Source organism: Drosophila arizonae, chromosome 3 (assembly GCF_054131065.1).
Source record: "Drosophila arizonae isolate 15081-1271.41 chromosome 3, UAZ_ARI_1.0, whole genome shotgun sequence".
Classification (NCBI taxonomy): Eukaryota; Metazoa; Arthropoda; class Insecta; order Diptera; family Drosophilidae; genus Drosophila; species Drosophila arizonae.
Genome location: NC_142923.1, coordinates 15,401,966 through 15,425,812, shown reverse-complemented (window position 1 = coordinate 15,425,812; position 23,847 = coordinate 15,401,966). Strand labels below are relative to the sequence as shown.

General features: G+C 35.0%; 1 protein-coding gene across 4 annotated transcripts in view; it reads left to right on the top strand.

Moving 5' to 3' along the window:
• Positions 1-400: 400 nt before the first annotated feature.
• for (cGMP-dependent protein kinase for) overlaps positions 401-23,847 on the top strand; it is a 61,221-nt gene continuing 37,774 nt past the window's right edge. The window contains exons 1-2 of one of the 4 annotated variants that reach the window (XM_018001808.2): positions 401-611; positions 1,674-2,082. The gene's annotated coding sequence lies outside the window, so the exon portion shown is untranslated. Of the gene's footprint in view, positions 660-1,673; positions 2,083-12,698; positions 13,022-18,909; positions 19,529-23,847 lie in introns of those variants that run through there. The other 3 variants (XM_089465775.1, XM_089465777.1, XM_089465776.1) reach the window with 3 other exon arrangements.

Genomic DNA, 23,847 nt, shown 5'->3' with positions numbered 1-23,847 from the left:
GCTTTACTCTCTCAATTCTTACCTGTCTCCCTTTTTCTCTTCCATTGCTGTATATTCTCTTAGAATCATGCTATTATTCAAGCTCTCGCTCTTGCGTCCGTGTTTCTATGTTGACAAAGAAACATATAGAGGCGAAAGTAATCTCAACGTCTTTTTTGTCTGAGCTTAAGTTTTGTATATATTTAAATGAAATCTTGTTTCTTATTAAAAAAAGATAATATAACAAAGGTATTAAAAGAGTTTATATTTATGAGTGCTATATCAATATTTTCCTATTAAGCCTCGTATACAAAACAGCTTTAACAACTCAATCCACATGTCAGCGCGAGAGTAACATCCACTCTGTTTGATAATGCGCGCATTGCGCATTGCTAGTGCTCGAACGACTTTTCGGCTGCGCCAGTCTCTCAGTTTGTGTCTCGCTTCCGCAGCGTTCGCTCGTATTATTTAAGGTGGACGCAACGTGTGCTCGTTTTTGTTGCCGTCGATTTTAGTCGAACGCTAGTCGAACGATCTAGCGCATATCGCACTGTGTGCTCAATTCCAATAACCACAACAACAACATCAAGAGAACCGTTCTATTCCATATGTGCAGCGTTTGAGCATAAAATGTAAATGTTTAATAAATGTTAAAGTTGAATGTTAAAAAGTGTAACTAGGTATAAATTGAGAAGAAAAATTAAGCAGAAAAAAAATCATTGGCACGAAAAAAATGCACTTGTCAACCTCGCGGTGCATGCGAGCGAGCATTGTTGAGGAGGGGAGGGGAAGAGCGAAAAAGAGAGAGAGGGACCGCGCGCTCATTTGACATTTTAGTTAGTCGCAGCAGCCACACCAACAAAAAGCACAAAGCACGTTCTTTTTAATTTATAGTGGAAAATTAATAAATTAAACGTTTGCTGCTGCTGCCGCACTTGTTTTTGTATTTATATTGTGCATTCAAAGCGTGTAAAAAATTGCCAACAATTTGACTTAATTTATGCCTGAGGCTCACTCCACTCTCCTCTCTCTGTGTATCTCCCTCTCTTTCTCATATGACACATTTGCTTCGCTGTTGCAACGAAAATCAAAAGCTGCACTCCAACATCAATCAAAGCTTCCAAACATGCACTCGCCGCACTCCTTCTCTGTCTCGCTCACACTTGGTGGAAACTACAACAGAAACAGAGACAGCTGCCCACGCAGCTGCTTTAGTTGTGAATTTTGCGTCGCATTTTCTTTGCAAATCATTTTCCATTTGAGCTTCACAGCTGCTTTTCTACTTCTATGCATGCTTCTTCGTTCTGTTTTATAGTTTCACATTCTTATTTTTTTCCAATTTGTGTGCGCTGCTCGCTTCGTTTCTGTCTCGTTTGTTATTTGTGCCTGCCCGCGCGCATCTATTTTTAGCAACAATATTTTTGTTGTTGTTGCCGTAGCCTGGCTGCCTGTCAAGTTAACTACGCTACGCTGGCAGCGACGGCGACAGCGACCGCGGCAGCAACAACAAAGCACAGCAAATGCAGACAGACCAACTATGCGCGAGAGAGCAAGAGTATGTAAGAGAGCGAGAGTGCGAGAGCGCAGGTGATAAGAAGACGAAGGAGAACACGCGAGAGCGAGAAATGCTGTTCTGTTCACTTGTTTACCACGCTCAACAACTTGTTGCTCTCTCTCACACTCTCTCTTTTCAGTGCCCACGTTAGGCCTCAAAAAACAAAAAGAACAATAAAGCAAGCAACAACAAAAGCACTGTGACAAAGTACCAAAGTGCAGCGACGTTGTCGTCGACGTTGACGCTGCGTCGCCTGCATGCTTGCCTTAATTTTGTGCTTCCTGTGGAGAATGGACAAAAACAACAAAAACAAACAGTGGCAATAAAAAGCAACAAGTGGAAACAACATCGAAAATAACATCAGCCGAAGCAACAATAACAACAACAGCTTTCTTTAAAAGCCGGCTGCGCAGCATTAAGAAGAAGAACGCGCATAAGCATCGAGTGCCATAGTGTAAGTGGGAGAGTGCGAGCGGAGAGAGCACTGCAGCAATAGCAAATCAACTGTTCTCTTTCGGATCTCCTTTTGTTCAGCAACTTGTCAAAATGTGAGTATTAATATGCAATTATTGTTTACTGTTGCATGATTTATTATTTTACACGTACACATGTACTTATGAGTGTGTGTGTGTGTGTGTGTGTGTATGAGTGTATGAGTACACATGTATTAAGTGTTATTTATGGACTACGCCTACGATTTGCGATTGCACAATCGAGTGGAAAGTTGACGAGGCTATCGCCATTTTGAGCGCCCTTAAGCCGTGCCGTGTGTAAGTGCGTGAGTGGGTATGTGTGCCCTTGCGCCTGCATTGAATAAATAATGAAGGAGCTCAGCTTCAAAGCTCACAGAGCTTAAGCCCTTGCACGTTATGCTTATTAATATAGTTGTCATTAAAATACCCTGTAAGAGAATGAACTGAGGGTACATTGAAGCTGTGGTTAAAGTTAGGAAAAACAAAATGACAAAAAAATAAAAATTAATTGAAAAGAAAAGCTCTATGATTGCAGGAGAATTGTTTTAAATGAAGAAAATAATGTGATTGTTGCTTACATACAGTACAGGGTATCAATTAATTGGGTGAATACAAGTATATGTACATACTTAGAATACATAATATACACAGGCACAACTGTCGTAGGGGTATCAGCTAGTCGGTCAATCTTTACGTCCAGCCCTTTTGCTTATTGCATATTCATTTCTTTTGTATTCATTACCCACCCCAAAGTCCACACTCGATCGACTTATTGGTGTTGCCTTTGTTGTTGTTGTTTCTCGTTTATTTTTAGACTTTTGCCATAAAGTTTAGAAAACAAACAGCGCAACGCGAAACAACTGCGGAAAAAAGACAAAATAAATAAAATAGCTGACAATTTGTGCCATAAAATTATTCGAGTATTTTGCGACGCGTCGCCTGCGTCGACGTCGGCGCCGGCGTCGTTTTACAACTGCGCAGCTCTTGAAATCGCAACAACAACGGAACGAAGAACAACCGTTACTATCGGCTATCGCTTGTTTGTTCTGCCACTTGGCCAATTGAATAACTGAATAACTCTAACTGTTTAAAGCGAACGGAACAAAATTGAGCAAATACGTTTCAACGACTTGAGGAGAGATATGGAAGGGCGGAAATTTCCTTTAGCTAAACATACTTCATCATTTTATCAATAGCAAGATTTTTAAGAATTTTGAAAGATCTTAAAACATGCATAAAACTTTGAAGAAATATGAAAACGTAAACAATGTTTGTTTTTGTTTATAAATTGTTTTGGTATATAATCAAAATACCCTGTAAATAGTTGTTGGAAATGGGAGTTTTATACATAGATAAAACTGTAAGAAGAATTAGAAATACTAATGATAAAAATCCTTCTCTATAAAAGCTATTCTATCAAACTCAACTTCCATATTAATAGCAATAGATTATTTGCTTTTTCAAATTTACGTAATTAGTCATCAAATGTAATATCAACAGAAAGCTTAGACATAATCGCCTTTTATAGAAAACGTCTTCAATCATACAGTTTGATTAATTTGATTTTTTCCATTTAGTCGTTGTACAATACATAGAATAGATCCATCAAATTTGTTGAATATATAATTGCATATAGTATTTACCAAATTTTATTATCTTTCCATTATATAAAACTAAACACAAAACTTGTAGTGCTTGATGCCAACAGTTCCTAATTGATCTGACGACTTTATATAATATAGTTATACGTTTCTGATAAGAATTTGCTTAGACTATGGAATTGTAGTAAAGTTTGTAGATAACCTAAATAAAGGAAAATGATTGAATAAGTTCAGATTTGAAACTGAAAGCTATGTCTTTCGGTGATATATTTGATCAGCATATGTATAGGGTATAGATCAGCTAATCATTGTTCATGTTTTCGAAATTAAATGTTGCGTTCATATCATACCTTTCATTTGGGGTATTATAAATTGATATGAAAAGGAAATACCGTATTAACTAAAAGCCTTGCCCAATTCGTAATCTGAACAGTAAGGGAAATAATTCTATTTATAACTCCCAAAAAAACAAGGTAAACTCATTTATAAAATGCCCCGTAATAGTATCTAGGCGTAAATAGAGCTATATTTAAACAGAAATTTCGATAAGCAATTGTTAGAGGTGTACAAAAAAGGAACTTTTATTAACCATGGAGTCTTATCTCAACAAATATTCAGGCGATTTTTGTATAGCTCAAAATTTGCAAAACGTTTCATACGATATCAATTCTATTTGTTTGCTTTTCACTCATTTGTTCATTTGAATAATGAAAAGCAAACGAAACGTGAAAAGCAAGAAATGTTCAAGCAAAAGCCAAGCAAATTGTAAATAAAGTCATAGATAAGAAGCAATCAAATGGAGACTTACGAATCCAAGTCCAATAACAAATAGTAAAACATATCAACTTGGAAAGTTTAGCAAGATAAATAGAAATGTTTGCATGCCCATTAAAAAATGATAAATGTGGCGTGATTGTGTAGGGGAGAAGAAGAGAAACAGAAAATCGAGAAAATGTAAATGCACTGGAATAGGCATTAGTATCTATAGCGAATTGATTTGATTTATTAAACTTTGACATTGATAAGTATATTGAGATTTTGTATATTGAGATTTTGGCATATAAACTTACATATGTAAGAGTCTTATATATTTCCAAATATTAGACCAAGGTTATTATATTTCTCAATGATAATCGAATAAGTTAGAGTATATCGATTATCGATTAAGCTACAAATGGATATCGATATACTATGGATAGATTTACTTTTAGAATACTCTGCTATTTATATTTCCAAAATATTCATAGAATAAACATACATTTTTTTTAAATATCCTATTTCTAACGAAAAAAACTATACATTTATATTGTTTTAAAAATTCTAATTTATTTAATTTCATAAGTAAACTATGTACATTGAATTTTTTCTTTTTTTGTATTTGTAAACATATTTTTCATATATGTACTTCCACTTCCAGTTTGCATTATAAGTTTCGTTTTCTTTTTGGCCACGTGGAATCACCTAAAACTTGTTTGCACTTCATTCTTAATCTGCTTCTTCTTACATTAATTCGTTCAGCCGCGCCCCCTTTTTTGTAGAATTCGGCAGAGTCATAGGATTCACTGTTTAGCCGGTCGCTCTGCCGCTCCCGATCCCTCTCTCTCTAACACTTTGGCACTCTTCATTTCGTTGCGCTTGTATAAGCTGCATATCAAATTCTTGCCGAAATGACAAGTTTTTTTTACACGAGCCGCAGTCGGCGTCGCTGCTTGTTTACGTTTACAACCGGAGAAGCAGAGCGCAAGAGAAAGAAAAAGAGCGAGAGAGAGAGAGTATGTTAGCTTGTAGCGTAAACAAAATACCAAATCATGAATATTGGAATGTGGTCCAAGCTTTTACAGCGTTTGTGTCAATGATTAAGAGAGCGCAAGCAACTTTAAGAGCGCAAGAAATGCTTCAGCTGCGCTTTGTGCGTTAAGTGAGCTGCGCATGCAAACAGCTGTTGTTTTCTATGGCCTCAAATAATGCTTAGCTAATGTAACAAATTATCGTGCTGTGAATGTATATTGTATATTTATAACCATTTCGGTTTAATTTTATTATTCATTACTTTTGTTTACAAACTTTTCTTTGTTGTTGTTTTGTTATAAATGGTCTATCGATTAACTCTGTGCGCATCGAAAGCTTTTGCTGAATAAGTTTAACAGCGGGCTAAAGCTCAGTCATTTAGATATTATGAAAGTTTTTCGTGTAAATTCAGCAAAGCAAGCAAGCGCTAACGGAAAAAGCTTTCAATTTGAATAAAATTTAGAAGAAATATTATTTATTAGTATAAATTGTATTTTTGTTTTTGTTTTTTATGACAATATAAAAATTTTATATATTTTTTTTAATTTTTTATATATATATATATTTATATATTTTTTAAATATTTACTTAGACAGCTTATCTGCTTAATCTCTGATATCACCCCATATTAAGCTTATTATCTAATTTTATGACTGCAATATTTGCGAATGCATGAGTTGTTGTTGTGTTTGCTGTTTTATTTTATTATTTTTATTATCGTTGCCGCCCAAATAACCTTTCGATTACGTCAATTAAATAAAATATGTAAGTATATAACATATAATTACATAAACCCGCGCAACTTCTATTGATAAGCTCCCAATGTCACCAAATGCAAACAGTAAACAAAACAACAGCAACAATAATAACAATAACAATAAACAAAATCGTATATTTCTGATCCCCCAAATCTGAACCTAACCTCAACTTAAGCGTTGCGTGTCGAGCTCGTAAGACTCTCGGACCTCGAGCTAGCGTGCAGCTTGAATTCAATGTTTGCAAATGCAAATAAATATCAAAATATTAACAATAATACTTTTTATACCCTGAACCCATTGAAAATGGGAAATCAGGGTATAATGGTTTTGTGAAAAAGTATGTAACGGGCAGAAGGAGGCGTGGCAGACCCCACAAAGTATATATATTCTTGATCAGCGTGACGAGCTGAGTTGATATAGCCCTGTCCGTCTGTCCGTCCGTCCGTCCGTCCGTCCGTATGAGTGCGTCGATCTCAGAAGTTATAAGAGCTAGAGAGCTGAAATTTGGCATGCATACTCGTGAGTACCATACGCAGTACGAGTTTGCTTTATTTTTTCGATAAATCGTCCGATAACTTTTTTATTGAGAATAATCGAAAAATTGATTTTGTTTTTTTAGCCTAATTTGAACATTTTTAGACCTGTAGTCTTCAAATTTGTGTTGTATATAAAGTTAATCGATACAAAGATTTTGTAATTTACAGATTTTGGATACCACGCCCCCTTCTCCCCAATTTGTAAAAAACGCATTTCAAGTACTAGAGACTTGTGCTTTGGAATTTACACACATATTTAGCATATGATTATACTCTGAAAGTTTCATTAAGATCATATGTCTACAAAAGAAATTATTCGACAAATAAATTCTCATAATATTGCCCACACTGCAGCGCAGCCCAAGCGCAGTCACTGCTTACTACGCAGTTAGCAGAGCGCAGGCTTATGCGTGCGTGTGGATGCATCTGTATGTATGTGTGCATAAAAGAAGTGCAGAATGATTAGAATATCAGATTAGAGGGTTCAGGGTATCTCCTAGTCGAGCAGTCTCGACTAGAGCTTTCTTACTTGTTGATATATATGTACATGAATATATGTATGTGCACACACAGACCTATTGAAGGCACGTCCTATGAAAATGTGCATTGAGTAAAATGCGAGGGCAGTCTGTCTGTTGGTGCTATGAGTATATAAAGTCAATATTTGGTTAAATTGTTCAAATGTTCCGATAAACAATAGAGTCTCTTTATTGAGCTTAGTTATTCCATCGATTGATGAATGATTCATATGTCAGTTAATGTTCTATTCAGGTGTTTGGCGGTTCATGAACGACACGTTCTATGAAAACTTCAGTAGCACCCCTCGTATCGATTTGCTACTTGCTCAGCTTTTAAGCAAATCACTTTGTTTACATGCAATTTAATTAAATAAGCTTACAATAAATAAATCACGCTTCCACTAAAAACAAGATTTTGTAATTATAAGAGAAAATAAACAAGTAAGAAAGCTCTAGTCGAGACTGCTCGACTACGAGATCCCCTGAACCCTTGGAGTGCTAGCTATTTCAATAATTTTTCGCGTCTTTCAGCTTACACAAGAAACACACACACATACACAAACACATACACACACAAGCACCCACGCATAAACACACATGGGCTGCAGTGTGCGCTTACTATGAGAACTTAATTGTTTAATAACTTTTTTTGTGGACGTACGATCTTGATGAAACTTTCAGATTATGATTATAACATGAATATGCATGTAATTGCCAAAGCACAAGTCTCTAGTATTTGAAATACGCGTTTTACAAAAGTGAGGGTGAGGGGGTGAATTTAGAGGTGGGGGGTAAATTTTAACAAAAACCGAAATTGTATAAATTGCATATAAGCATATATACAAAATTTGGAGACTCTAGCAATAAAGGTGTAGAAGATATAATTTTATAACTGGTTTTCGATAAGGTTTTTTTATCGATAAAAAAAGATCGGGATGAGTTATCGAATTTTAATGATAAACTCGATATCCGCGCTGTAATTACGAACATTTTACAAAAAATTTGAAGTCTCTAGCTCTTATATCTTCGGAAATCGACGCGTTCAAACATACGGACAGACGGACAGACGGACAGACGGACAGACAGACAGACGGACAGGGCCAAATCAACTCAGCTCGTCACGCTGATCAAGAATATATATACTTTGTGGGGTCTGCCACGCCTCCTTCTGCCTGTTACATACATTTCAACAAAACCATTATACCCTGATTTCCCATTTTCAATGGGTTCAGGGTATAAAAACAAAATTTAATGTGGACAATTGATGGAGTTGAAATGAGCTACATATATATAAAAATATGTACATAAATACAATATATAATCAAGCAAATTATATGATTTATAGCCATGCACAATAAATAAATACATCAGTCCATAAAAAATGAATGCGAATCGCAGGCAAAAAAGAAAAACAGAAATCAAATAACGGTATCAAGTTTTTCTGCTAAAGCCGACAACATTTACGAGTTAATTTGAGACAACGTTAATGCAAACAAACTGTCAAATGATATTAGGAGATAAATACTAAATATTTACGAGGAAATCAAAGACAGATGGCATTATTGAGGCGGGCCTACGCTGCGTATGCGTATTAAGTTTGCATATAATTCAAATTATTTCTTGGCCTTACATTGCGTATACTTAATATTTAAATATTTTTATTTTATATTTATATTTAAATATATTAGCATCATATTTATTTATTTTTTTTAGTTCATCTAAGTTCATTCTCAAGACTAGGAAAGTATTTTTATCTACTTATTTGTGCTGATAAGCCTGTTAGCGTCTTCTTTTTATACCCTGAACCCATTTTCAATGGGAAATCAGGGTATAATGGTTTTGTTGAAATGTATGTAACAGGGAGAAGGAGGCGTGGCAGACCCCACAAAGTATATATATTCTTGATCAGGGTGACGAGCTGAGTTGATTTGGCCCTGTCCGTCTGTCTGTCCGTCTGTCCGTCTGTCCGTCTGTCCGTCTGTCCGTATGTATGAACGCGTCGATTTCAGAAGATATAAGAGCTAGAGACTTCAAATTTTTTTTAAAATGTCCGTAATTACAGCGCGCATATCAAGTTTATCATTAAAATTCGATAACTCATCCCGATCTTTTTTTATCGATAAAAAACCTTATCGAAAACCAGTTATAAAATTATATCTTCTACACCTTTATTGCTAGAGTCTCCAAATTTTTAATGTATGCTTATATGCAATTTATACAATTTCGGTTTTTGTTAAAATTTACCCGCCACCCTTAAATTCACCCCCTCACCCTCACTTTTGTAAAAAGCGTATTTCAAATACTAGAGACTTGTGCTTTGGCAATTACATGCATATCCATGTTATAATCATAATCTGAAAGTTTCATGAAGATCGTACGTCCATAAAAAAAGTTATTAAACAATTAAGTTCTCATAGTAAGCGCACACTGCAGCCCATGCGTGTTTATGCGTGGGTGCTTGTGTGTGTATGTGTTTGTGTATGTGTGTGTGTATGTGTTTGTGTATGTGTGTGTATGTGTATGTGTGTGTATGCGTTTGTGTATGTATGCGTGTGTGTGTGTATGCGTTTGTGTATGTATGCGTGTGTGTGTGTATGTGTGTCTGTATGCGTGTGTGTATATGTATGCCTGTGTGTGTGTGCGTGTTTCTTGTGTAAGCTGAAAGACGCGAAAAATTATTGAAATATCTATTGCTCCAAGGGTTCAGGGGATCTCGTAGTCGAGCAGTCTCGACTAGAGCTTTCTTACTTGTTTATACCCTGAACCCATTGAAAATGGGAAATCAGGGTATAATGGTTTTGTGAAAAAGTATGTAACGGGCAGAAGGAGGCGTGGCAGACCCCACAAAGTATATATATTCTTGATCAGCGTGACGAGCTGAGTCGATATAGCCCTGTCCGTCTGTCCGTCCGTCCGTCCGTCCGTCCGTATGAGTGCGTCGATCTCAGAAGTTATAAGAGCTAGAGAGCTGAAATTTGGCATGCATACTCGTGAGTACCATACGCAGTACGAGTTTGCTTTATTTTTTCGATAAATTGTCCGATAACTTTTTTATCGAGAATAATCGAAAAATTGATTTTGTTTTTTTAGCCTAATTTGAACATTTTTAGAGATGGAGTCTTCAAATTTGCGTTGTATATAAAGTTAATCGATACAAAGATTTTGTAATTTACAGATTTTGGATACCACGCCCCCTTCTCCCCCAATTTGTAAAAAACGCATTTCAAGTACTAGAGACTTGGGCTTTGGAATGTAAACACATATTCACTATATGATTACGCTCTGAAAGTTTCATTAAGATCGTATGTCTACGAAAGAAATTATTCAACAAATAAATTCTCATAATATTGCCCACACTGCAGCGCAGCCCAAGCGCAGTCGCTGCTTACTGCGCAGTTAGCAGAGCGCAGGCTTATGCGTGCGTGTGGATGCATGTGTATGTATGTGTGCATAAAAGAAGTGCAGAATGATTAGAATATCAGCTTGGAGGGTTCAGGGTATCTCCTAGTCGAGCAGTCTCGACTGGAGCTTTCTTACTTGTTTTGTTCTGGTCTCTTTGGGGAAAGCTCTTTACGTTGACTTTGTAATTAAGATATTTGCCTCACATCCTCTAAATTGTGAGCATGTCAGCTGGAGTGCTCTGATCCCCAAGCGACTCATAAATATGCATGCAATAGGAAATCTTCAGAGCAGGTTGACTTTGTATGCGTGTGTGTGTGTGTGTGTATGTGCATACCCGTTCCAGTGCTATTTAGAGTGGGTATCAACAGCTTGTTAGAGAAGTTGGAGGCAAGCGAAAGAGATAGAGAGTTATTTAATGAATTTTATTAAAATACTAGTATGCAAAAATGTTTATGTGTATATGAATAGCATTTTAGATTATAGTACACTAAATGTAAATATATGTTAGTATAAAAAAAAGCAAAATAAATATTTATATAAGAAAACATAGGTATTTTATAGGCTGACTATGATTACATTTTACATTTTTATTTTCTAAAAGTTCTTATAAATATTATGTAATACAGTTATATAATACAATAAATATAATAAAATACAATAGTAATTTCTCTCTTTTCTTGTGGACAATAAAAGCGAAAACAACTAGCTAATATTTTACTTGTATTACTATTATTAAGAACAGGGTATACATAATAAAATTTTATTATCGAAATAGGGTCCATGGCACTCCCAAGTCCTTACCAATATTCAAGCCCAAAAGTATGCTAAAAGAAAGCTCAAATATATCGTGCATATATGAAGCGGATTTTATTGTTCGTTATTGTAGTATATTATTACAATACTAATTATTTAGCAATGTTACTTTGTATTAGATATAGACACAAAATAATCAAATATATAATAATAATATAATATAATAAAATAATAGCTTTAATTATATATAAAGAAAATTAATTAAAATATCTCTAATTATTATATACTAATTAAATAATATAATTATATATTCTTTAATGTTTTAAATATACGCACTTGATAAATTTGGGAACATATATTATTGAACTAAACTTAATAGAAGCCAAAATATATTTCCTAATTTCTTTAAATTTTTCTTCATGTGAATCATACCCTAACTATTAAGTCATACCTTAAAAATACATTAGTATATTCATAAATATGTATAATATATAGATAATAGTAAATCCCCTTTTCAACTTGCAATTGTGTGGGAAACTTTCAATATTCATATTGTAAGACTCAAGTGTTAATTTGCCTATTATTTATTAGCCATATTTATGTTTGCATGTTTTCTCGCTCCCTCACTCTCGCCATCTCTCTCTGTCGTTTATAGATTAAAAACTGCAAAAAATTGGCTTTGTTGTTACTTTCAATAAAATTGAATGTGTCGTTAATTGTTTTGAGGCTGCAGGGCACGGGTATTATATAGTCAGTGGATCGTAAATTGAAGGCTCGAGTAAGACTTGTTTCAGTGTTCTCCGCGTTGTTGTTGTTGTTGTAGTTGTTACTGTTGCTGTAGCATGTGAGCGAGCAATTAGATCGTATAGAAGCTCAATGCAGTTGGTTAGCTTCTCATGTGTGAGTGTGTGAAATGTGTATTGTATGTATGTGTGTGATTGTTATTACAACCATTCTATTAAAACGAATCGAACCAACGCACGAATCACAGCAAAGACGCAAAGGCGTCAACAACACACAAACTGTGTGTGTATGTGTGTGTGCTGATCGTGCCTGTGCTTGAGTCTGTGTATGTGTGTGTGCGTGCACTCAACTGGTTTCAGCCAAATTCCGAGTTTTAATTTAAACGACATACGTACAACAACAGCAACACCAACAACACCAACAACAACAACAACAAAACAGACATGGCGACTGCGACGGCTTCTGGGGGTTCACTTCGATAACAACTGGCGTCGACGTCAGCGTCGCTGTCGCTGCCGATGCCGCCGTCGACAGCACATTCAACTACTATCGATAGCCAGTCTACGGTCGTCGTCGTTCAACTCTCGCTCTCTTGTCAGTTCTCGAGCGTCGCTCATTCGTTGCGGTACAGCCCAAAAAACCAAATCGAGAATCGCCAAGCCGAATAAATAAACAAAGTTGATATAAATAAAATACTTTCGTGTTGAAACCTTTTGAAATTCTTAGCGCGCGCGCGCAAACTCAAAAGCGTTTCCCAATTAATTTTTGTAACGGTTAACGCACGCACGCACGCACATAATTAATTAAAGATCGTCGCGTTTCTTGTTCATTAAACGTTGCAAATTGTTTTTGTCGTCGTCGGAGTGTTTTTTCGACTGCACCTCCAAAGTCCAAAGTGGAGTTTTGCCTCAAAGGTAATGCCCATATGCAGTTGCGGTCCCCGATGTGCAATTTCTTAGGCAGTTTCCCCATCAACTCACCTGTCCAAATTGGTGTTTTAATTAATGTGCACACACACACACACACTCACACGCTGCAGCAGCATTTGCTGTCGGCTTCTCCAGAAGCCGCCAACTGTCAGCAGCGAATCAAAGGCGACGCATAATCAGCTGTCAGCATTTAGACGCGTTTTGTGTGGTCTCGCACAGTTACAGCCAAGTTAGTTAGTGTCGCTCGTGGTTCTAACTCCGGTTTGCTGCACCGCTTCCTGTCACGATATCAGCTGCAATTGCTCCACATTGCGATTTTGATGGCATTTTGATGGGTTTGAGCTCAACATGCTCAATGCCTGTGACGGAAATGCCAAAGTGCATAAATATATAGATATACATATGTATATTCTATATAATGTATATATGCTTGTGTTTGCGTATGGCGTTCAGCTTGCTTGTCCCGCTCTATATTGTATTGGAAAGTTGTAATTGCTCTATTTGGCTGAGAGCGTATAAAAGTCAGTTCTAATTGCAATTTGTTTGTCAGGTTTGCATTTGATTATAATATAATACCTATCTACATAGAGTGGGGGAAAGTTTCTGTAATTTTTTACACATTTCAGTTTTATTGGGCTTTCTTTTCCACACTATTTGTATATTGTTATTGCGTCGCGTATCTCCATCTTTATTTTGCAAATGTTCAAGTTGTATAAATTTGATTTTCTTGCGTGACGAAATTACAGTTTCAAGCTCAATTACCTGTCGGTCCCACTCTACGTGAACTTCTTTTTGATGTGATTTAGTTTAAATTTGTTATGAACTGAAAGTTATTCTAATTCGACTCAGAATAGTGTTACAGAACTTAGCTATCGAATGTTTTATATAAAATATTTTTTGTAAAACCTATAATAATGCATATACCACATTTGACCACATTTCATGTTTTAACTACAAAATATAGATTGTTTTCATCATAATTCGGCAAATAAAGTCAATAGCAAAGTCTACTGATAGTAGAGCCGGAAGGCCCTATCATATGACGTATTTTTTTTTTTTTTTTGTGTATAATGTTTGGTGTTCATTAGTTCTGATATACAAAGCACACTTAAGCTATCGTCTTATACATGTTATTAAAAGTTATACTATCTTTTAAATTCTTTATATTGTGCAGATTGAATGATTTGATTTTATTGCTAAAAATTTTTTATATTTCATTCACAAATTTGTAATTATGGAAGCTCTTATAGATTGAATTGTGAATAACTTAAATATAATTTTATTCAGATATGTATTTGGGCCAGGTTGAATTATTATTATTTTTTTTTAATTTAGTTTAAATTTAGGTAAAAACAACTTCTATAATAAATTTCCTGTATTCCAAGCTCGTTTCGACAGCTCTCAAGTTTTACGGAATTTTTTCCTATCGGAACTACCTTTTTTTCTTGAATTCTAGACAGTGCTTTCTAGACTCTATTAACTGGCTTAGCCTTGGCACTTCATTGCCATATATACATGTGTACATACACACATTTATATTTACATACACATCAACATAAATCAACCCCTTTGAATAGCCGCGAAACCCAACCGAATCCAATCTAATTCCGCACTTGTTTTGCTTACATTTCGCTTAAAGTTTGCTCTCCGCCTTAAATGTAGTTCTCTCTTTCCCTTCCTCTCTCTCTATCTCCGCTCCTTCTCCTTTACGCATTCTCTGCCATTTTACAGTAGTTGTCCCATTTTTTTTTGCGCTGTGCGAAGGTTTAATTGATCGAACGTGCGCTGCATGCCAATTGGGTTCCACGGAGTCGCGATATATTCATGCCCCATGTAACGCCATGCGTTGCCTTCGCCATAGATGGGCGCCGTTGAGGGCGGGGGCGGTGGCGGGCAGGGCAAGTCCGTTTAATGCCAGCAAATCGTATCGCACTAGCGACAAAACTAAAACGTCCAACTAGTTAGCACGGTCTCCATTTGTATCTGACTGTCTTTTAAAGCGTTATCAGGCGATCGATTGCCTTCGCGGGCCGCTGTGATCGATCGATCGGCGAACGTGTCGCTGGGACTAATGAGTGTTTCGAATAAGAGCCAAACACAAAAATCGAACAGCAAATATATAAATCAAATGAAATACACCGACTCGTATACTCTGTAACGTCTGCCCCTCTACGCTGGCATTGAAGTCATTTTTTGCTACACATAACATAAATCGGTAATTAGTCGGGGTCATCAGCTGTTCAGCGGGTCAATCGGGAACTCTGCCAATAAGTCACAGAATTTACGACACTTCGCGCTGCCCACGCTCAAGGCAAAGCATTTATTTTTAAACACAATTACAATTTTATGGATTGCCTGTCAACCGAAAAAAAAAAATTAAACAAAAACAGACATTAAATAAAAAATAATTAGATTCAAATATTTTTATTTTATTTTATTTATTTATTTATTTTTTTTTTTATTTAACGAACATGCAAAATATTAATTGATTATTTGATTTATGGAATATTTAAATATAGAATGAAGATATATTTTAAACACGTTAAATATTTTTAATATTACATATACATTTATTTGGAATTTTTTTAATACAATTGCTTCAAATCATTTGATAATTACGTATATTTTTAATATTCCTAATAAAAATATGTAATAACCGGAATATACTTTAAAGTACCAATTATTTGATATGTAAATCAAATATTATATTTTGTTATATTTTATTTTGAATACACAGAAGAATTATGTTGAAAAAAATAAATAAAAATAAATCTTTTTAACATTTCATGAAATTAACTGTTGTTATATAGGGAAGAAAATATATACTCTAAAATATTTCTGTTGTTATCTAATCATTTTGAATTGAGTGTTCGAAATGCTATAACAAAATATTCCAAAATTTTATAGATTTACTTTAATTGAGATGTAAGGAAATGAATACAAATGTAATATTATTTTTCAAACAAGTTTTTCAGCTTTCCAGCATTAATGCCTTGCCTTTTTAGTATGGTAGATTCAATAGAATATAAATAAATAGTTTTAACAACTCTATCGATGTATATTTCATCTTAAATAAGCTTAAATTCTTTTGTAAGCTATATTCTATAGTTCGAAAAAGGCGGCAATAATATAAAATATTTACAATATTAAATTTTCAGCTAAATACATATTTTCATTTAATAGGAAACGAAAATATATTCAGCAAGAATTTAAAATATATTCGGAGTTACATAATGCTGAATGTAATGCTACAGGCCCTTCACTTAGGGTATGCAGAGTGCAGAGTGTTTAAAAATAACTAGAATAATTGCACGAGCTTATGATATAGAAGCAGCTGCCCGTTGCCTTGATCAATTTACAAATATAAACGAATGTACAGTGAAATAAAAGTCGTAAAATTCCGGCTCATACTCGTTGCCAATTGTTTCTTCGTTATGTGTGAGTGAGAGAGCGGCAGAATAAGTGAGTGAGCGAGATAGAGAGTGAATGTGTGTGAGTGTGTGTCTTTGCTGCTTGTGTAGCGCTTGCCTTGAGTTGAGGAAGCGCAGACAGACAGCAAGTTCGACACTTGACAATTATTATAACCTATAATTATAGCATGATATATACATATATACGTAGAACACACGAATCGAGAGAAGCACACATACATAGGCACACACACACATACTGAACCGTCTCCCATTATGGTTGCGACATAACTTTCAATTGATGTCTCATTTTGATATACGTAGCTAGCGACAGATCGCGAGCTTCCAAGGAATAGCTGATATCCGAATAGCTCATATACGCTCTTCACACTCTCCCCAGTCTCCACACACATACAGTCCAAATTGTGCGCCCGACTAACCGCTTAATTATGTTTAAATGATTCGAATGAGCTGCATTTTTGGCATGCTTCGCTTTCGTGCTTCACAATATCTGCCTGTCCATGTGTGTGTGTGTGTGTGTAAATACGACTGTCTGTCTCTGTCTGTGTGTGTGTGTGTTTATCTTGTCGCTAACTTGTTGACTGACAGCTCGGACAGTTGGGCGATCAAATCATGCATGTTGCATGCATTTCAGTTGTCTTGTGGCATTTTGTTTGCTGTCTCTTTTGATTAGCAAATGATGACGCTGACGACGATTGCAATCAGGAAGCTAAAATATGTCAATTGTATATCAAAATTGTATATCAGGCAAAGGGGCGAGGGGCAGCGGCATGGTTCAGTTAATATGCTATAGCACAAAGTTAACATTTTCGGTAAATGCCTTTTAGATCTCACATATTCAAGCTACAGAATGCTGTCAGCAATTAGAGGAATGTCACATGATAAAATCGTTTAGGCCAGGAAATGCTTTTATGACGTATGAATTAACATGAAAACTTGGTCAATAATCGAACTGTCCAATTAGCCAGCGTTTTTTGCTAGTCAGCCATTTTGTTGCAATGTTTCATAGAATTTTTATGCAGAGTCAGCATTATATTGACAGTAATATATACGTCTTCGAATTATGTTTTAGTAATAGTTTACTTCCATTTTTGCGTTATTTAGATATGCTATATATGTTATAAAAGTTGTTATCATTTGCGGTCTTTTTAATCTATTCGTTGGTGTTTTTCCAAAGATAGATTATGCTCTAAATGATGATACAGATGATAAATGATATTGCATAAATTTCGAATATTCGCTTGGCTATGATCAAGTAATTCTTTATGTAATCTATCTTGCTTTATTACTTTACAAATACATTAAACTATTCATTTAAAATTTTCCATATATAATTTGATAATTAGCTTAACTCAGCCACGACATTCCGAGGGATTTTCTGATGTTACACACCAAATATATGTTATATCCGTTGTCGATTGAGTCGAATTATCTTTGGCGATCTTTTCACGTAGTCGTCAATGATTGTTAAATAGTTCCTTGTTCGAAAATGTTTATTTCCTCAGTTAGGTAGCTGATGTTTTGACACGCAACAATAAACTGATCTGATCTCTGAGTCATCTAAGGCGACAATCGCTCAAATCTCAAATGCTTACTCATTAGCAAAGGCGATCACTTAATTTCCACCATATATGTGCGCTTATTTAGATTAGATTTAATTGGGTAGCCATACGAAATGTAAGATCAGTTAAAGAGTTGAAGCGATCACACGATCAGTGTGTGAATTTTCCTATAAAATTAAAATAATATATATGATATGAATTTGTTATATCTATATATATAAAAGAAAGTTGTGTAAAAGTGAAGACTGCTTATAACTTGATTTGGGCTGAACCAATTTTCATGGTTTTTGATTTGTTGGATTTGTCTCCGCAACGAGTTTAGTATAGGGTCTTAAAAATACTGAAAAAATTTGCCGAATACTTGAAAAACGCGGTTTTTTCCCCAAATGTTCAAATTTTTTTTATACCCAGTAGGCTTGGTAACAGTGACATTTTTGACAATAGTGTAGAAGTAAATAAACATATGTAGTCAGTCAGTCTACGGTCTCCTGACCTCGAGCAGACCTGACTATTCAAAAAAAAAAAATTTTTTTCAAATCAAAAGGAAAAATATTTCAAATCAAAAATCTGCAAAAAATCAAAAGAATAAAACCTGACTGTTCAAAAAATAAATAAAAAATTAAAAATTCGAAATTAAAAAAAAAAAAAAGGTAATTATTAAAAAGTGTATTTTTGGCTTTTTATATTTTCGGACTTTTAAACTTTATAAATATTTCAAATCAAAAATCTGCAAAAATTAAAAAAAAAATCAAAAGATTAAAACCTAACAATCAAAAATAAATAAAAAATTCAAAATTCAAAATTCTAAATTAAAAAAAAAAAGTTAATTATTAAAAATTGTATTTTTGGACTTTTACAAAAGCTAAATATCTCGAAAGTTCAGGTATTTGTTTGTCTCAAACATAAATTTGTGTAAATTATTTATATTTATATTTCTCGATTGTTTTATATGGTTTTGTGCGAGGGCAGTATTACTATTAATAAAAATGTTGCGTCCTAGAAGATCTAATCTTTCCCGGCGGACCCATAATGCAATTAGGCAACGGAATAGCGCGAGTCAATTATCTGACGAAGAGCGAGAAATCGCCCGAGAAAGGCTCCGCGTTAGTACCCAGGGAAGAAGGGCCTTAATTCGTGCTTCTCAAAGAGAGGCAGCCCGTGAAATGGCAATAAGAAATGGTTCAAGGATTGATTTGAATCGAGCAGCGTTTCGATATGATTGCACCATTGATTACAGCTTGAATCGTTTAGTTTGCATTGGTCCAATGGACGTTGTTTGCTAGCATTGTGGCGCATTGAAGTTTGCTGGTGAAACGCCCGGTTTGTGCTGCCTTAGTGGTAAAGTGACATTGCCATTAGCGGTCACCATAGCCATTGCGTTCCCTGCTTTATGGCGAAACACTAGAATCACGACATTTTCTAGCGAACACTCAAAAATACAATGCCTGTTTCCAAATGACATAATTTGGGGCGGAAAATATTGGAGACGGATATTTAAGGTAATTTACGTTAAAAATTTTATTTTCTATGACTGCCAAAAAAAAATTTTGAATAATGTAGTTTGTTAGATTTCTGTAAATAGTGTTTGTAAATATAACTATAATAACTATGGCTTTGAATTTAAAGATTCAAGGCCAGATTTGCCATCGCATTGGATCATTGCAACCTATTGAAGATGCACAGCAAAAATTCTTGCAAATATACTTCATGGGCAATATGGAAGAACAACTTGACCGGCGTCAAGAAATGAACACAGCTATGAAAAGAGCAATTCTCCATGATTTGCATGCTTAGAAATTTAAACCAACCAAAACTGTGCAATGGAACGCGTTTGGTGATAAGAAAACTGATGAGCAATGTTATTCACGCGTTGATACTCAAAGGAAAATTTAAAGATGAGGAAGTTCTTATTCCTAGGATTCCGATGAGCTCAACAGATATGCCCTTTGAATTTAAACGAATTCAATTCCCGCTTCGTCTTGCCTTCGCCATGACGATCAACAAGTCACAGGGCCAATCTTTGACTATTTGTGGCCTCAATCTAGAAAATGCGTGTTTTTCTCATGGTCAATTGTACGTGGCATGCTCACGTGTTGGCAAACGATCCGCATTATTTGTTCTTGCACCCGACCAAAAAACGAAGAATGTCGTTTACAACAAGGTGCTTGAATGAAAATCTGATTAATAAATTTATCAGTGTATCCCAGCCTGAACAACATAGCTTTCAACAATTTTTTACCTAGAAATAATATAGAGGGCAATGCAACGTTTGCCGGGCCAGCTAGTATTTTATAAACTAATATATAATATAGAATCAGTTGAAAATAAAGTGATCAGTTGTTGAACTTAGCTATAAGGTATATACATAAATATATTATCAAGACATGCTTTTGAGCTAGTAAGCATTTTTCCATGCACACTACCAGTTCAGTTTTAAAAATCAATCGATCAATTAATCAATAAACTTATGGGTATCTTGAGTATTGCACCTGGAAGTCTGCTTAAGTTAAATGTTAGTGGATTGAAGTAGTACAAAAGAAGATCATTTGCGATCACTTTATCAAGCCCTGATCTTAAGGTCTTCTCAAGCTTTGAGTCTCTTGATTGAAGGATATCATATACGATCACTTAATCAACTCCTGATCTTGAAATCTTCTCGAGTTTTAGTTTCCTTGAATATAGATAACCATTTTCGGTCACTCGATCAAAGCAATCAATCGATCAAGTTCCGTTAGATTTGAATATGATTTCTGTCTCTACATAAAAGTAATACCATGCTAACAAGCTGTAAATTTCCATAGTCTGGCAACTCTGTTATTGATCGTGATCAATTTGTAGATGTTGCTAATCTGAACACGCTCTGTGCGCAAATGAAATACCAAATATGGTGTCGACATATGTTTTGAGCCGTAGATCAACAATGTTTCCATATTTAAATGACTTTCGATGGCTTTTGGTGCGACATGGCGGGCTTATCAGTGGCATGAATGAACTCACGATCGATTTGATGTTAATACCCTCCATTGGGTTGCGTTGACATTCCAAGGCGCCGTCCACATTTTTATTGACTGAACAATGGTCGAGCAGCGGGCAGTGAGCGGGTCAAAGAGAGGAGAATTTTGTGTTTATAAATATTTTCATAATACTAATTAAAGTTAAGAACCTGTTTCCATTGCCGAACCGAGTTACCACACTCGCCGCAGAGGAGAGAGAGAGGAGGAGGCATAGGAGGTGAAGCAGTAGCATCATTTAAATGACAATAAAGAGTATAAAATCATTTAAAATATTACGTATACGACGCAGCCGGTTCGTGTTTATTATTTATGTGCCCGAGATGAAAACAAATTGCAGGCGTAATTGCGCTTAAGTGGCCCAAAAGCCCCAGCCGCACATTGGGCATATTTATTGAAAAGCTATGGAACGAGAGCTAGACAGAGATGGACGGATGTTTCCAATATTTTGAGTGGCCTGTCAATTGATGTTCTATAAATAAAAGAAAACGTCTATTTCGATTCTGTTGTCTCAATTGATTTTCATTTGTGGATTCATTTCACTCTATGGCAACAGTTGCAACAATTTTTCAGCTTCTCATCTAACAAAACTTTCGTATTGTTCTTTATTTTTGTTTCTATTTCTATTTTTCTTTGTGCCCAATTACGCGTTGTAATTACCCGTATTTTTTGCTATGGGGCTACCCCAATGCCACTGAATTTTCTATTGTTTTTTATTTTTATTTTTTTATCACTCTGTTTTCGCATTGTTTAGCTGGCATACAAATCAGCCATTAATTCGTTGTGCGACCATAAAAATGCTAATTAGCATTTAATACGTTCATTTTGCATAGATCAGTTTAGCGGATCGATCAATGTTTTGCATACAGTTGATAACAGAAAACGACTATACGGCTAAATATGTCAATTAGCTAAAAATGATCGTTGATCGTTTAATGATCCAGTTAACCTAATTGTGAAGAAGACTTCCCAGCAACATAATAAATCAGATTGTTGATCTGTGGAAATATACAAGAAACATTCAATTTGAGCATTAGAATTTAGATGCTTAACATTTGACACGATCAGAAAGTCCCCTGACTTTTAAGTTAGTAAAAAAGTCACATAGGAGACTTTACGTTGATCACTGATACTTAGGTCATTCGACCTGGGTTGTTATAAAGGGATCGAAACAATATTATTAACTAGATTACTAATTGTAAATCCATTTTATAGATCACGTAACTATTTAAGAATTGATCAATTATAGCTTTCAGTTCAAGTGCTTGTAAATTATTAATATGCAAAGATCGCTGATCACGGAAAGATGTTTTAGTCTTAAGGTTTAGTCTGAGGTTAAGAACTCCAACATTAGTATTGTTGTCTTCAATTAATCGTTGAATGACAGATGAACTGTTTCTACTATGTTGTCCACGTTTTTCTACTGATCATTAAATATTTCTTGTTTTCTTAATGGTGTGCTAGTCACAGTTTTATATATATTTAGTTTCCGCTCATCGTCAAGTGGTTGACAAGTCTAGGTTAAGAATAGAATTTATGCGATCAGCTAGTTTGTTATTTATGCTAGCTGCTCTTCAAGTTTCCTGACGATCTTCAGCTTGTCATTAAATGCTTTAACACCTACGCTTCATAGTATAGCAGAAATACACTCGGAGAAAAGAGTGTTAAGTGTTGATAGGAGTTGCATGAAACTTGCACAAAATTCTCCTCTTAGTAATCTTTCACCCATACAGTTTATCTCGACTCCAAAAACTGTAATTTTTTTTATGGGAATACCAAATTCTAGTAATAAGTAGTAATAATTTTCGCCGCTTATTTCTCCAAGTGATCTTCAAGTTGCTTCTTCACTTTGATACATTTGGTCATAATCATTTTGCATGCCAGGTTTTGCTTCGTCTATTTCTTCTTCTTCATCATCTTCTTGTTCTTGTTGGCAACCTGATCGAAGTGACTGAACCTGATCGTTGATCGTTGCGGCTGCTGGCCCATTCGGGGATGCTTCTCGTAAAACCTGATTGCTAATCGTTTATGGCTCACCTTTGTCGTGTTTGAATTTGGCGTATTTTTAGCTTTTCATTTCGTTTGGACTTTCAACTGAATTGAATTATTGTCTAGCGCGCAGACACCGAAATATGTCAATAGTTGTCTGTGCCAGTTTCGGCAAGTTGTTCTTGGCATTTGGACACATTATACATATTTACGTCTAATAACAAGAATCTAGATACAAAATGAGAAAAATACAAATACAATAAAATGTAAAAAAAACAAAATAAGCAGAACTATATAGGTGCTGATATCGTAAAAGACTTAAGGCGTGGCTGTCGTTTAGCAACGATAGGCGATAGGCGATAGGTGAGCGGTCTATAGTCTATAGAGACATTTGAAATGCCGTCGAGTAAAGTAATGTTTTTTATATCTAATTGAATACGCTATGCTTGAGGTTAATGAGGTGCATTACTTGAAAATTTAATAATTTATGTATATTATTTTAATTAGATTTTTTTTGTAGCAAAGAAGACATTGTGAATTAAATCAGAATACAGACTTGCCATTTCCCTAACATAATTTTCTAAAAATTATTAATCATTTATATTTCTAATTAAAAGAAAAATAAATAAAATAAAATAAAATAAAATAAATAAAGATCAGGAGAAAACTTAAAAGTGAATATATGTTATAATATTTATTATTCGAATCATTTTACAGTTCGAATAATACAGAAAACTTGTACATTTATTCACCATTTTCTTTGATATTGTTTTTCATTTGCTTATGATAACCTGTTATCAAAAATGGGTAAACTGAAT